This window comes from Wyeomyia smithii, chromosome 3 (assembly GCF_029784165.1).
Source record: "Wyeomyia smithii strain HCP4-BCI-WySm-NY-G18 chromosome 3, ASM2978416v1, whole genome shotgun sequence".
NCBI lineage: Eukaryota > Metazoa > Arthropoda > Insecta > Diptera > Culicidae > Wyeomyia > Wyeomyia smithii.
The window spans coordinates 27,467,767-27,482,109 of NC_073696.1; the positions used below are offsets into that span (position 1 = coordinate 27,467,767).

The 14,343-nt window shown below is 38.9% G+C and overlaps 1 protein-coding gene across 1 annotated transcript in view; it reads right to left on the reverse strand.

The window, feature by feature from the left end:
- The window catches only part of LOC129726761 (blastoderm-specific protein 25D), a 47,940-nt gene that overhangs the window by 7,010 nt on the left and 26,587 nt on the right, over window positions 1–14,343 (reverse strand). The window lies entirely within an intron of this gene.

Genomic DNA, 14,343 nt, shown 5'->3' on the forward strand with positions numbered 1-14,343 from the left:
AATTGAACCAACAAACAAAATCGACGAGCAATCGACACTCTGGTGCGCAGTACCTACATAATTTAACTAGCGTTGGCCGCTCCGCTCACGGAAGCCTTTTTTCTGTGTACCTTCCTGGCGAGCGGCAGCGCGTACGCACGCGGGTTGTGGTATACCACGGCGAAATAGTTCGCAACCGAACGCGTGACGAGTATGTGGAGCTTTAGGCTGAGAAATTTTTAAAGTTTACAAATATTGATTTTGATTGTTTATTGACGTTATGGCATGTTGAACAAAATTTTTACAGTTTGTCAAATGACACCGAAGACCGCGGTATTTTATTTTTTGACGTTGACTAACGTCTATATCGAAGTTAGGCACTTGAATTTGAAAATCTAGTAATTCAACCAGCGAAAACCAGGGAAAAGTGGTCAGGTTTTGAACGCTTATTTCTCAGTCATTTATAATCATGTTTTCGAAATGTTGGCATCAATCGATCAGAAATTCTTTTACGGTTATGGTTATGTAACAAAAACAAACTATTGTTTGAGATACACTAATGATCGATAACTAAATATCGATTGTCTAAATCATACCGCGCAGCCAATCACTACCTCTCTTCCCAAGCACAGTCGACACTAACGTATACAATCGATCTGACTTTGTTGTTATTGTTGTTGTCACTTTCTGTTTCCGATGCTTATTTACGTTCCTTGTCATTTCGTTAGCTACTTAGCCCCTCCTTCTTTTTAACTAACTGACAAAGCCTTGATATAAAAGGTACCTCTCGAACATTTCACCCCATCAGCTTCATTACTAAACCGTACCGACTACATACAGACGCTAGGTGTTAGCACCCGAAAAGAGGAATGACAATAGAGTACCGGTCATCTCGTGCCGGTTTCACTCGTAATGCTGGTGGCTGTTAGTAGTACATGGCTGGAGTTCTGGACGGACTAACCAGTAATAATCGAGAATAATCGGCAACTGGTACCTTTTGGTGCCTCGAAGTTTTGTAATAGAAGCGGGTAATTGAATTTTCTGTTTTACAAAATGCTGCTGCTAGCGGAAAAAAAACCTTGCAAAAATGCATGTTTTTGTTGGTGTTAATATTACGACAGCGGCCGGCGCAGCTTTCAAAAAATTTTTTTCCTTGCCATTTCATCATCTACTTAGCTCCTCCTTCTTTCTAACTAACTGACGAAGCCTTGGTATAAAAGGTACCGTTCGAACATATCACTCCATCAGTTTTATTACTAAACCGTACCGGTTACATACGGACGCTAGGTGTTAGCAGCGAAATGGAGGATAGACAAAATAGTACCGGTCTTCTCGTGCTGGTTTTACCCGTAATGCTGGTGGCTGTTAGTAGTACATGGCTACTGCAAAATACTAAAATGGCTAGAATTCTGAACTAACCAGTAAACAAGAATAATCGGCAACTGGCACCTTTTGGTGCCTCGATGTTTTGTAATAGAAACGTTGCAATTCCCTCTACTATTTGTTATGGAATATAAGAATACGGTAGTCAACGTCATGCGATCGTGTCTTGAATACCACCCTCCTACTATTTTTTCAATTGTAAGCTGTGTGCTGGTGAAGAGATATACGCGGGTATAATTATGTTTTTCTCTGTCTTAAATTTATGCTAGTACCAGAATGACAATCCAGCCCTCCACGTTTGAGCTAACTAAAGGCCCAAATACACACACGGCGTAATGACGCCTTCTCCATACAAAATGGAAGGTGGGAAAGCGATCACGCCTTCAATTTTGTATGGAAAAGGTGTCATTGCGCCGTGTGTGTATTTGGGCCTTAACAGTGGACGAGGTCTATGGTAGAGATGGTCGGGTATGGGAAATTCGTTACCCGTACCCGACTAATCGAAAATTTTCAAACCCGTACCCGACCCGAACCCGAAGTCTGGTTTGTTTAAAATACCCGTACCCGACCCGATCCCGAAAAATATCTATTCCAACTACCCGTACCTGTACCCGAAAGAAAAAAAAGCCGAAATTGCTTGAACCCGACCCGTACCCGATCCGTCCCGGATTTTTTTTTTTTTTTTCAAAATACCTGGGTACCTCGCACGTTATATGCACTGATTGCCATATGTGATTTCTCGAGATGATGGCCGGAGTTAGACAAGAACCGAGTGTGAATGTGAACGAATGTTAATGAACCCAGAGTTCCAGGCGGAAGAGGTTCACTAAGGAAAGTGCATGTCTGGAAGAGTTAAAAAAAACGACGAGTTTTATGTGAACATCGCAGCAACCTGAAATCTAAATATTATAATAAGGTCAAAGTCAATATTGTTTAAAACTTAACAAAAATTTAATAATTCATTTGCATTTGCCAAAAACCTGTAATTTTTGAGTACAGATTCGGTGTCATCGATTCAATCTAAAAATCGGTATAACACAGATATTTCTGTACATCCCTGGTCACAGTGCAAACCAAGATTATGCTCTCGCTGTCAAATCTCATATACATATTTGCTTCGTACCAAACACCTCAATGCACAGTGGGAAATCGGTGGCCATCCGCCTGATTTTTTTTTACGTCAGCTGTTTCATAATATTTTTCCCTTATTGCTATAACATTCAAGTGCTTAAATCCAAAATTTGGGTGAAATATCATGAGATCTGATATTTTATGACTTTTCAAAGTTTGGCATATTGACGTTTTTTGACATATGTTTTAAAAAAAATTCATTACTTTGAAATGCTCCGCAGTTTCAATGATAGCTTGGATTTTTTTGGTGTCAAAGAAAAAGTTGATTCGTAGTTAGTTTGTATTACCTATTTTGTTTTAATGTAAAAAAAGCTTTTTTTTTCTCAAAGTTTGGTTGATGAAAAAACTACGTAATTTGTTTCTGTGAGGAGGACGCCCTGTGGCGTTGCTTGTGGTTGAAGATACAATTCTATTTAGTAAAAAAGTAAGGGGAAAAGTGCCAAAATCATTAATAATTATGTCACGTGCTTTATGGACCGCCCCAAATAAAAAATGGAATGGAGATTGGTGTTCAGCACCCCCAAATTAAGTAAATACCATATTTTTACCAGACCCGAACCCGTAAAATATTTTTTGGCGTTACCCGAAACCCGACCCGAACCCGTCGGGTTTCGGGTAAAAATACCCGTACCCTACCATCTCTAGTCTATGGTTATTTTTATAATATTCCTTCCGAGGTTGAAAATCTATGTAAAGTCTGGAGCGCGCAAAAATTGGTCGACTTGATATTGCTTTATTTCTGTAAAATAAAACACTTAAAAAAACCTGAAATGCTGCATTTTGAAGTTGAGTGTATAAACGATGGTTGCTGTGATGAGTTTTCACCGTTTGCTCTCCAGTTTTCAAAATGGCGTCCAAGCAAGAGGAGCAGCGTGTCAAAATTTCGCACGCGCAGCTGTTCTCTCACGCCAAGTTGACAAAAATGCTGGTTGTGGTCAAATCAACCCTGGCAAATTCGGAGAGCGTCAACCGCCCGGAAACCTGGAAGCGACGACAATCGTAAACCGGACGTGGCAGCGATGACGAAGAAGGTGGCGGCAAAATATAAGCGGAATCCTAACCCCTCCATGCGTCGCAGGCAAGCTCAAGGCGGATCAAAAAATGAGCCAGGTTATTGACGTTTAAGTAGGTGAATGTGACGACGTTTAATGAGGTTAAGGGCGGATTTCAAGTAGCTTCCGAGAAAGCAGTTTTATACCGGCAGGAAATTTTCAGGATCATCAAACTTTAGAACCATCAATCAAAAGATCTACATCCAGGAGTGATTGGAAAAGCGACTATTATCATTTCTAAAGCAACATTGGGAAAAAGGTAATCGAGTGGTACGATGTGAACAACGTGGTTGTGGTACCCAAAGCCAAGAACTCCGCTCTATCGAACGGTATTGGTCCTTGGTGAAACAGAATCTCAAAAAAACTAATAAATGCATAAAAACTAAGCAGCATTTTAAATCTAACTGGCGTTCGGCGGTGAATCAGGTTGATGAGATCACTGTGCAAAATTTGATGGAAGGGGTTAAGCGGAAGACACGGTAGTTCGGATTTGGCAAACCAAAAGAATAAAATAACATTTTTTCCATTCTTTAAAATCCGTCTATAACCCAAAACTCAACATCATCAAATTCGAAAATCCGAAACATCAAACTATCCAAACTCTTCGTATTTAATAAAAACTTTAAAATTTCGGAATGCTCGATGATAAAAATCTGAAAGTTTTCAAATACTATAATTATATTTTATAACTAGCCGACCCAGCGAACTTCGTTCCACCCCAATTTTCATTTGAATAATTTTAAAAATTTCTAAATGATGCCACATAATTTGTTTATAGTTTGCAAACGGATGACGAATCGAATACTGAATACATTCAAGTTCAAAAGACAAATCGTCATCTTGGATTTCAAAAAGGCATGTGAAATCAGCTTCTAGCCTCTGGGCGTTATTGGTTCCAGAGATACCCACATTTGGTATTTGGTCATGTTGGGCTGTTTTCCAGACAGCGGAAGTCACCATAAAAATGGTGTCTAAGTTGTATTGTTGGCTTCTGTGCACGATTGAGGAAATATCCATATTGGGTGTGTTTGGTCACTTTCGGCTGTCCCAGAAATCGGAAGTTATCATCTTGGATTTCAAAATGGCGCCTTACATCGTCTTTTGGTTTCTGTGAATAATTACGATTTCAAAAATACCAAGATTGGGTCGAATTTGGTCATGTTCGGCTGTTTTCTAGCCACCGGAAGTCGCCATCTTAAAATTCAAATTGGCTTCTATCAATCAATGCGATTCCGAAAATACCCATATTGGGCCGTATTTGATTATTTTCGGCTGTTTTCCAGAACCCAGAAGTCACCATCTTGGATCTAAGAGGCATGTGGAGTGAAGGGAACTCAAAAAATAAATGTTAGCTTCCATGCACTTTTCGTGTTTCTTATGGGTCCTATAACAGGTGTGTAAATTTTCAGATCGATCGGTTAAACTATTTTTTTGCGCCCGATTTTTAAAATTTTCATATAATTTTACATGGGAAAATCCACTTTTACAAAAACTTATTCTCTAGAAATGTCCAGTTGGCTTCTAAAAATATATCGATACATGATATTTGTAGGAAATTTTCCTGGGAAAAATCACAAGAAGGTTGTATGCAAAGCCACGACCGCAAGGTTGAAGTAGAATACTTTTACAAGATAGATAACCCGGCTGCTTGCGTGTAAGTCATTTTTTCTAGTAAATATACGTTGACCGGCTACAGGTCTGCAGAACGCGAATGACGGCGCGATGCGATTCGCCTTACTGTGGTGAAATGTACACCTCTTTTTACGGCGAAGTAGAGCTATACATTTCAACACATTTCGTCTTGCCGAAACGCACCGCGCCGTCGATTGCGTAGCGCATAACCGTAGCCAAACACCAAGCGACGCAAATACGTAATAATAGTCAGAGTATGCTTGTAGATGAAGATAGTTAACTTTGGATTATAGCGCAAAACGAGAACATATTACCTCTTCAAATATTCATTTGTGTTCTTCAAATTTCAGTAGCTCAATTTAATATCTGATGAAATGTCTGTTAAATATCTCGATCTGAAAATTTACATAGTTATCGTAGGACCCATAAGAAACACGAATAGTGCATGGGAGCGAAAAAATAACAACTTCGCTTTTTTCCCATATAACTGTGTCCCAGTCTAATGTGGAGTCAATATCTGACATTGTCATGCTAGACCTAGAAATACTCATATTGGATGGTACTTGGTAATTTTTCGTTTGTTTACAAGACACCGGAAGTCGCCATCTTAGAAGTCAAAATGGTATCTTAGGTCGACTTTTGGGTTGCATTTAAAATTCCGAAAATATTCATATTGGGTGGTATTTGGTCACTTTTGGCTAGTTTTCAGAAACCGGAAGTAGCCATCTTTGGAGTCAATTTCTGGCCTCTGGGCATTATTCTGGTTCCGGAAATACCGATATTAGATGGTATTCGGAAATTTTTAACTGTTTTCCAGAAACCTGAAGTCTCCATTTTGGAATAAAAAATGGCGTCTTAGTCGATTTTGGCTGCTGTGCATCATTACGATTATGTTAGTCTATTTTCCGGCAAAACTGGTCGAAATATGTTTGATTTGTATGGGAGTTTACCCCACCCCCTCTTCAGAGTATGGAAGAGTCTCAAACCATCATAGAAATATTTATTGCCCTCAAAAATCTACGCATTCAAAATTTTTTTATGTGCTCGATTAGTTCCTGAGCTATGCAGAATTTTGTGTTGCATTTGTGTGGGAGCTCTTCTTTCCAGAAGAGGACGCAAACTGTAATGTTATGCACCATAAAAATTCGTTTTGCTCCCAAAAACCTTTACATGCCAAATTTAGTCCCATTTACTGGATTAGTTCCTGAGTTGTGCAGAAATTCATTTTTTTTATTCGCATAGAAATATTTTTTGTCTGCAAAAACTTTCACATGCCAAATTTGATTCCATTTACTTGGTTAGTTCTCAAGTTATGCAAAAAACCGTGTTTCATTTGCATCTAAACCCTTCTTTTCAGAAGAAGGAGGGGTGTCGAGCCAACATAAAAACATTACTTGCCCTCAAAAACTTAGGCATGACAAAATTGGTTCCATTTGTTTGAATAGTTCTCAAGTTATGCAAAAATTTGTGTTTTATTTGTATAGGAACCCTCTCTTCAAAATAAGGGAGGAGTATCGAACCACCATAGAAAAATTTCTGGCTCTCTGGAAGGGAGGTGGGTTTCATATAAATTAAACATTTAGGTACTAGTGTTTACATAAAGCTATGAAGTTGTGCTGTTAGCGTCATACATTTCTAAAACAGCTTAAAAAATAATCGTGATTTTCAACTATTTTCTAAGGCAACGGAAAAAGGTTGGTTAACGGATAGCCCTTTCACAAAATATCTTCTCAATACATTTAAAAACACATGAAAATCGAGATTTTTTTTACATTTTCCTTCATTATTCTAGCATTATCAAAGCAGAAAACACAAGAAAAAAAATATTAAAATATGGCAAATAGCTTGTTTATTTTAATAGATGGAACATAACAATTATTTCCAAAAACCTGCATTTTGGATGGCTGATAACTTTGTAGAAGATTTAAAAATTTGGAAAAATGTGGGAAAAAGTTGGAACGAGAATTGGGACTTTAGTATGTGAGGGATTTGCTGAAGACACGCTGTGTCTATCTCAATCAAATGAAGAAGAAATTTTCTATCTAACTTTTAGGTGGATTGATCACCCGCTTTTCTATATCAAAAAAAGCGTTGTTAAAGAGCTTAAAAATTTTATGAATATACGTTATGGCTATAGTTAATATATGAAGCACTATTTAATTAATGGAACGAAAACGCCAAAATAAAACACTGTGCAATGATTAAGTTTTCAGTGTAAACTATATCCAGAATGATGTTATTCTACACAGAGCTGTGCAAAAGTACTAAAATATTGAATCTAAATAGAAAATCAGTTCATCCTGACATGTTAAAATCGGGTGAAAAAGGTGATAAAATCGGGGGCAGTCAAAAGCGGAGAGTGATATAATCGGGTGATTACTGTATAAATATTTGTGTTCTTCTAGAGCAGGGAGTGGTCTCGAACTACCATAGAAATATTCTTTGCTTTTTAAAACATCCACATGCTAAATTTGTTTCCATTTGCTTCATTAGTTCTCGAGTTATGCAGAAATTTGTGTTTCATTTGTATGAGAGCCCTACTTTCCAGAGCAGACAGGCAGCACTCCATTTTTATATGTATAGACTACAGCCAACATAATTCAAAAATCATATTAAAAGGAACTTAAATTTAAATTTCTTAATTCCAAATCTGCAGCTTTCAAAAAATCCGCAAAACCTATCATTTTTTCGTTAGAAAATTATGTTCTTTTTAATATTTCCAACAAAAAACATATCAAATCTTTGAAAACCTGAATGGATCACTCACTGCGACCAGAAATATTGATATTTTGTTTAGTCGCACGGGTATCTGCTGTGCACTACTGTCATTACCACTCCTTAATATTGAACACTTTATAGACAGAATCTTAATCGTAAAACTAATAACAAATGAAATTAATTGCGTTGTTTAAAAATAACGCCGGATGGATTACCATCGTTGATTACGAAAGAACAACTATTTATTAATAATTATCACCGCGATCTCACAAAAAAATTAGGGTCTCACCCCTTAGAATATAAACAAGTGAACAGCGCAATTTTCCCAGCCTAAAATGATAATTTTCAAACCCGCCCACCGTTGCCTACTTTAATCATGCGCGATTATACACTTTATTGGAACGGCGGTGTGAAGGCGCGAGCTGTCGGTTTTTCTGCACCAACTAAACAAACCGAGAGTCTTGGTGTAGGCGTCAGAAGTTTGCCACACCATCAACCAGGCAGTAGCACCTTCGTTGACCGAGCTTCTAACGTTGAAAAATTGATTGCCTGCCTCGGCGGAGTTCGAAACACACAACGTTGAAAACTAAGGTTCCAATTATCAATCATGCGAGGCAACGAACGTTGTCTACCCCGCTAGGTGATATAATGGTGATAATCTACACGCCAAAAGCAGCTGATTGCCCAAAACCAAATTCGTTGCCCAAAACTGTGCGGCCATAATCAAGCGGCTGATGTCTACTGTTGTTGTTTGTGATGATGATAATCAAAACGGACCAGGGTTTTTTTGCAATTAAGGCTAATAAGTAGGAGAATCCTCCGAAATAAGCTGTAGATTGAATCATGAAAAAAATGTTACATAAGAAGCTAATACGACAAGCGTACCACGAAAGCACGCATATTATTGTCACTTTTTATCATCAAGCCCGCATGTTTATTTGCGGCCACTCTTGCGGTTTTTCTTTTCTGATTATAAAGTCTATAAATTATCGGCTCGCAATTTACCGTGCCATCAGAACGAGTTCCATACAGATTCTCTTCGCACGAGAGCTTAGCTGCTCGTCGTAATATCCGCCCGAGCTACTTCCAAGCTGCAGTTTGGACCGACGGCGGCGATCGGCTATTCGATTGCGCGAAATTTCCGCATCAATGAAGCCGCCGCCACTCAAAACAAAGCATTCAGGCTCACAGGCCCACGTGCCATCAACGTTAGCTTTGCGCTACGGAGTGCAGCAGACAGCGACGGCGAATTGAATCATCATAGCAGAGGCACACAATCGGCACAATCGCAACTGGCCTGACAGACACTTAAAGTGAATTTATTCTGTTGTCTTTTTTATCCGAAAAGAGCAATTCAAATTATAAACTTTATGAGCGAACACCTCGAAACGATAACGAGTGAACTGTTGAATTTTAAAATTTAATGATCAGACCAAAGCTACTTTTGTATTGTCATTATTCTGGCCATCTCTAGCTATGCAATATGAAGCTTTGCTGCTGTTGAGCTGTAAATATTATCGATACAACATTTGATGAAAAAAAACGTCATTATGACCTTCACGGTTTGCCTTTCAAAAAGCGTCTACCAAAATAATGTCATCCAAGAAGGCCATTCGACGTCATTGCCAAGGACGTTGTTTTTTCTTAAGTCACTAGTTTTGCCAGGTTTTGCCATTTCAAGTGTTTGTAGATCCATTTCTTAGAAATGAAATAAAAAAATCACAGGAAGGTTGTATGCAAAGCCACGACCGCAAGGTTGAAGTAGAATACTTTTGCAAGAAAGATAACCCCGTTACTTGCGTGTCAGTCATTTTTTCTAGTAAATAAACGTTGACCGTTCATTGGCAGTATTGTAATTTCTCTTTGTTTGATATTATGAATGAAGTTTATTGAATATTTTTAAAATTTTGCGCAAATGAGAAGTTGAAGTGCTGCCAAATTTCAATATGCACATTTAATACGACATCATTAAACGGGAACGGAACAAAAGCTACAGTTATGCAGAATGGCGGCGCTATGCGATTCGCCTTACCGTGATGAAATGCACAGCTCTTTTTACGACGAAGTGGAGCTATACATTTCAACACATTTCGTCTTGCCGAATCACATCGCGCCGACATTTGCGTTCTGCATAACCGTAGCCAACCACTAAGCGACGCAAACGTAGTCAGAGTATGCATGTGGATTAAGATAATTAACTTTGGATTATAGCGCAAAACGAGAAAATATTAACTCTTCAAATATTCATTTGTGTTCTTCAAATTTCAGTTGTTCAATTTAATATCTGATGAAATCTTTGTTTAATATCTGATGAAGCCTCTTATATAGGCCAAATAATGGGAAAGCAATCGTATAACGACCAATCAGAGGTCGAATTTTGTGTTTTGACAAGGCTTAAGAATTTTCAATAGTACAATAGTACGAATAATAAAATTGCAATTTCCTGCATTTGGTAGGAATCTTAGAAGATTTTCTAATCGATTGCTGCAATAACGAAGGAAATCCATCGAATACTAACCGATTTATTAGCATTTGAAATTGGACATATTTTTCACTTTTTTCGGTTTTAGATTTTCATTTCACATCCCTATGTAGCCGAACTTCCTGAGAGAAGTATTCTACTTCAAAATGCACTCGTAGTCTCTTACCCGAGAATAATAAAACACTTCCGAGAAATGTTGCACTAGTGAAAAGACAATTTCCACGTGTTGTAATGTGCTGGAGCACGAAATCTATGTCTGTGATAGGGAACCTTCACGTTCACGAGGCATGACTGGAGAAACGCGTCCAATAATGCGGTAAAATTTTTAATGTCTTTTTGTGCAAATTATTGTACTCATACAAAAACCTGTTTTGAATTGGATGAATTTTTAGTGAATAAACGTTAACCGTTTGTTATTCAAAGTTGGTCATGCTGATCGCAGCCTTTACGCTGCCCCTACAGTGGGGGGTTTACTAAATAAAGTGAAAATTAGACAACTACAACAGAATTTGATTGCATCCCGCACAGAATGTCTGCTTGTGTTGATGCCAGAAAATTATTAACCTTCAATTATTTTTTTATTTGCCTTCAAAAAAGCATTTTGCTGTTCAAAATCAGTTGCTAATTACAACCTTTGAGCTGCCCTAACATTGGGGGAATTAAGATACACGGACAACATGCACTGTGGAAGCTATTTCACATTCAGTAAATTAGACGGGTGCGACAAATTTAAATTGCTAGGATGGAACACAGAATACTTGCTTGCGTTGACAAAAATTATTAGCTTTCAATGACTTGTTTATTTGCCTTCAAAAAGGCATTTTGATTTCCAAAATTGGATTTCCTGATGGCAATCTTCATGCTGCCCCAACACGGGGGGAATAATGGCTGTCTGGCGACACACGCTGAGAAAAACCGCGCTGCTCCTGAGACGTGGTGACCAACCACAGGGCTAGTGCTGCTGCTAAGGAAGGACGACTGCTGTTGTCGCTGTCTGATGCTACGCTATGCATAGCCATGCCACAGTTGTGGCCGCTATACGCTGGCCTAACTGCTGAACAACTGCAACACTATCCGTAGCCATGCCACAGTTGTGGCCGCTATTGGTATCCACTGTACCTGCATCTGCTGGCCCTGCTGATATCGATGGTGAGATCCGCTGGAACTGCTACGCTTATCCACAGCCATGCCACAGTTGTGGCCGCTTTCCGCTTTCGATGGTACCCACTGCTCGCTCCCGCTGCTGCTAAGGGAGGACTGCTGTCGTCGCTGTTCAGAACTGTTATGAGCGGCTCCGGCTGAAACAGGCTCTTATATAGGCCAAATAGCATGTTTTCAATTGCAAGGTATATGATTTTGTCGACCGTGCTTGGGAAGCAAGCATATAACGACCAATCAGGGGTCGAAATTTTCGTTTTGACAAGGCTTGACTATTTTCAATAGTACAATAGTGTGAATAATAAAATTACAATTATCTTGTTTTGGGAAGAATCTTAGAAGATTTTCCAATCTATTGCTGCAAGAACGAAGGAAATCCATCGAATACTAATCGATTTATTAGCATTTGAAATTGGACATATTTTTCACTTTTTTCGGTTTTAGATTTTCATTTCACATCCCTATGTAGCCGAACTTCCTGAGAGAAGTATTCTACTTCAATAGAAGAGTATAATAGTTCATGAGCGATTATGCAATGTCACACAAAAACGATATGTCCAATAAGACCCAACCGGAAAACCGCTCGTCCGCTGTTCTCTAATATGACACACAGGTGAGTGAATGGGTGTGTGCAATTACCTAAAGCTGCAGTTAACGATCGACGAACGAATTCAATGGTAAAAACCCCACCTTCTCCGAGCTAAAACAGCTTCACTCGATGAGCCACGATAAAATTGGAAATTTTATCACTGCAATTTACATCACCGCTACTGTGAACTGCTTTGTGTAACTGTGATTTTTTTTTCGGAAGGTGTCATGCGGATTGAATTCTAGCGATCGATTTTCCTTGTCGTTCCTGCCTTTTCCCAGCATAACGCTAATCGACACGAAACAGGAAAAAAGCAATAATATTTTCTCGAGCTTGATGGATATCACAATTCACAACGGACCGGGACTCGGTGTATGCACATTTCAAGTTGATCCAGAAGCAGATAAGCACACGTGGCTTGGTAATTGGCACGGTACACACCCAATGAAACGTGAAAAGTTACGACACAACCCGAGTTGGACAGCAGTGTACTTGGGCGATGGGTGAAAGACTCACCCTTTCCACCAAGCTATTAGCTATTCTTGCGCAAAGAAAAGTACTGAACAAGCTGAGGAAAACTTTTCAAACTATTGTGAGATATCACATCGATTGTTCATGGAATAGAGTTTCATAATCGACTCAAACTTTACTGCCAATTTAGTGTAAATGTTGATGTTAGTTTAATTTTAGAGGTGGTGGTAATTGCAAAAAAGTATGCAAATGGTAGTATACTTTCAGGCATATTGCAACCAAATAATACATCCAAAGTTGCACGGACCCTAAGAGGTTCATTTTCTTTCTTGGTTTTATTTAAAATTACTAAGATTAACAAAATGAAGAAAGCATCTGACCTTTGCACGTACGCTAAACGTGATCAAATTGTTCCGCGTAAAGATTCCTCGCAGCCCGGTACATTTCATCAGAAAACTTGTCAAGAAAGCCAACATTTCTATAAAATCAATGCGAAGAATCATCATAGAAGACTTCGCGCATCTTCCAGAGCTAGAACGAAACATCACTTTATAACGGAGTGGGTCAAGAAACTACGAGTGACTTTTTCGAATAGATGGCTTTTTTTTGTTAAAGAAAAAAAATACATAATCCTGTTTTTCGAAGAAAAGCTTTTCAGCATTGATGCTATTGTCCTACAGTCGCACAGTACAGCCGCTTTTGCGACGAGAACGTGTTCAGCAAAATGTCACCAGGTCAAAATTACAATGCATCCGCTAACGTGCCAGTGTATGACCTGAATCAGCCCATCGTTCAGAACGACCTACGAAAGACTCTGGAAGATGTAGATGTCAAAAAAGGGCCAAGCGTTGACGAGATACCCTCACTACAACTGAAAAATTGTGCTATCGCCTTCGCGTCATCGATCGATCTAATTTTCAATAGCTCGCTAAGAGATCGAGTCTTCCAAACGAATTGGAAATCAGTGTACATTTTTTCTGTTTATAAGTCTGACAACTGCAACTACGTAACTGGCTATCGCGGAATCTCCCTATTTAGCTGTCTAAGCGAAATTTTTGAAAAACTGGTTCATAACGTGCGGTGTCACCGTTCCTATTTGAATTCCGGCATGGTTTCATGAATCACCGATCAACGACTACGAGTCTGATGTACTACGTAACCACCCTATCCAGAGAAATAGAAGTAAAACACCAGATTTACTCTGTATACAAAGAGTTTGCGATGGCCTTCGACACTGTACCACGTGATCTTTACGAAGATGAGTCGAATGGGTTCCCCGGAATGGGCTATTCTTCTATCTATCAAATCCTTCTGCATACGTATTGGGTAACTCCGCCCATTTTCACATTTTCCACATTGCATCCGGTGTACCTCAAGGCAGCATGCTCGGACCCCTAATATTCAACATATTCGTTAATGATCTGTATGCACTGATTTCGTCGACCGAACTATCTTTCGCTAATGATTTGAAACTCTTACGTGAGGCATTCCAAGAAGATTTGTATGTTTTGATGATTTGCTGCAGCGACCCAGTTGATAATCGATATTTACTGGGTTCTAAGGGTCTCGACAGAGTACAATGTAACTGTACTGTATGATTTGTTCAAAGATGGTGTAGAATAAAATAAAATAATACGATTTGGGTTGAATTTGGAATGGATTCCATGGATTCCATTGAGATAGTAGTGAATAGGATTCAGATTGAGTTTGAATATTATTCGGATCGGATTTGCATAAGGATTGGATTG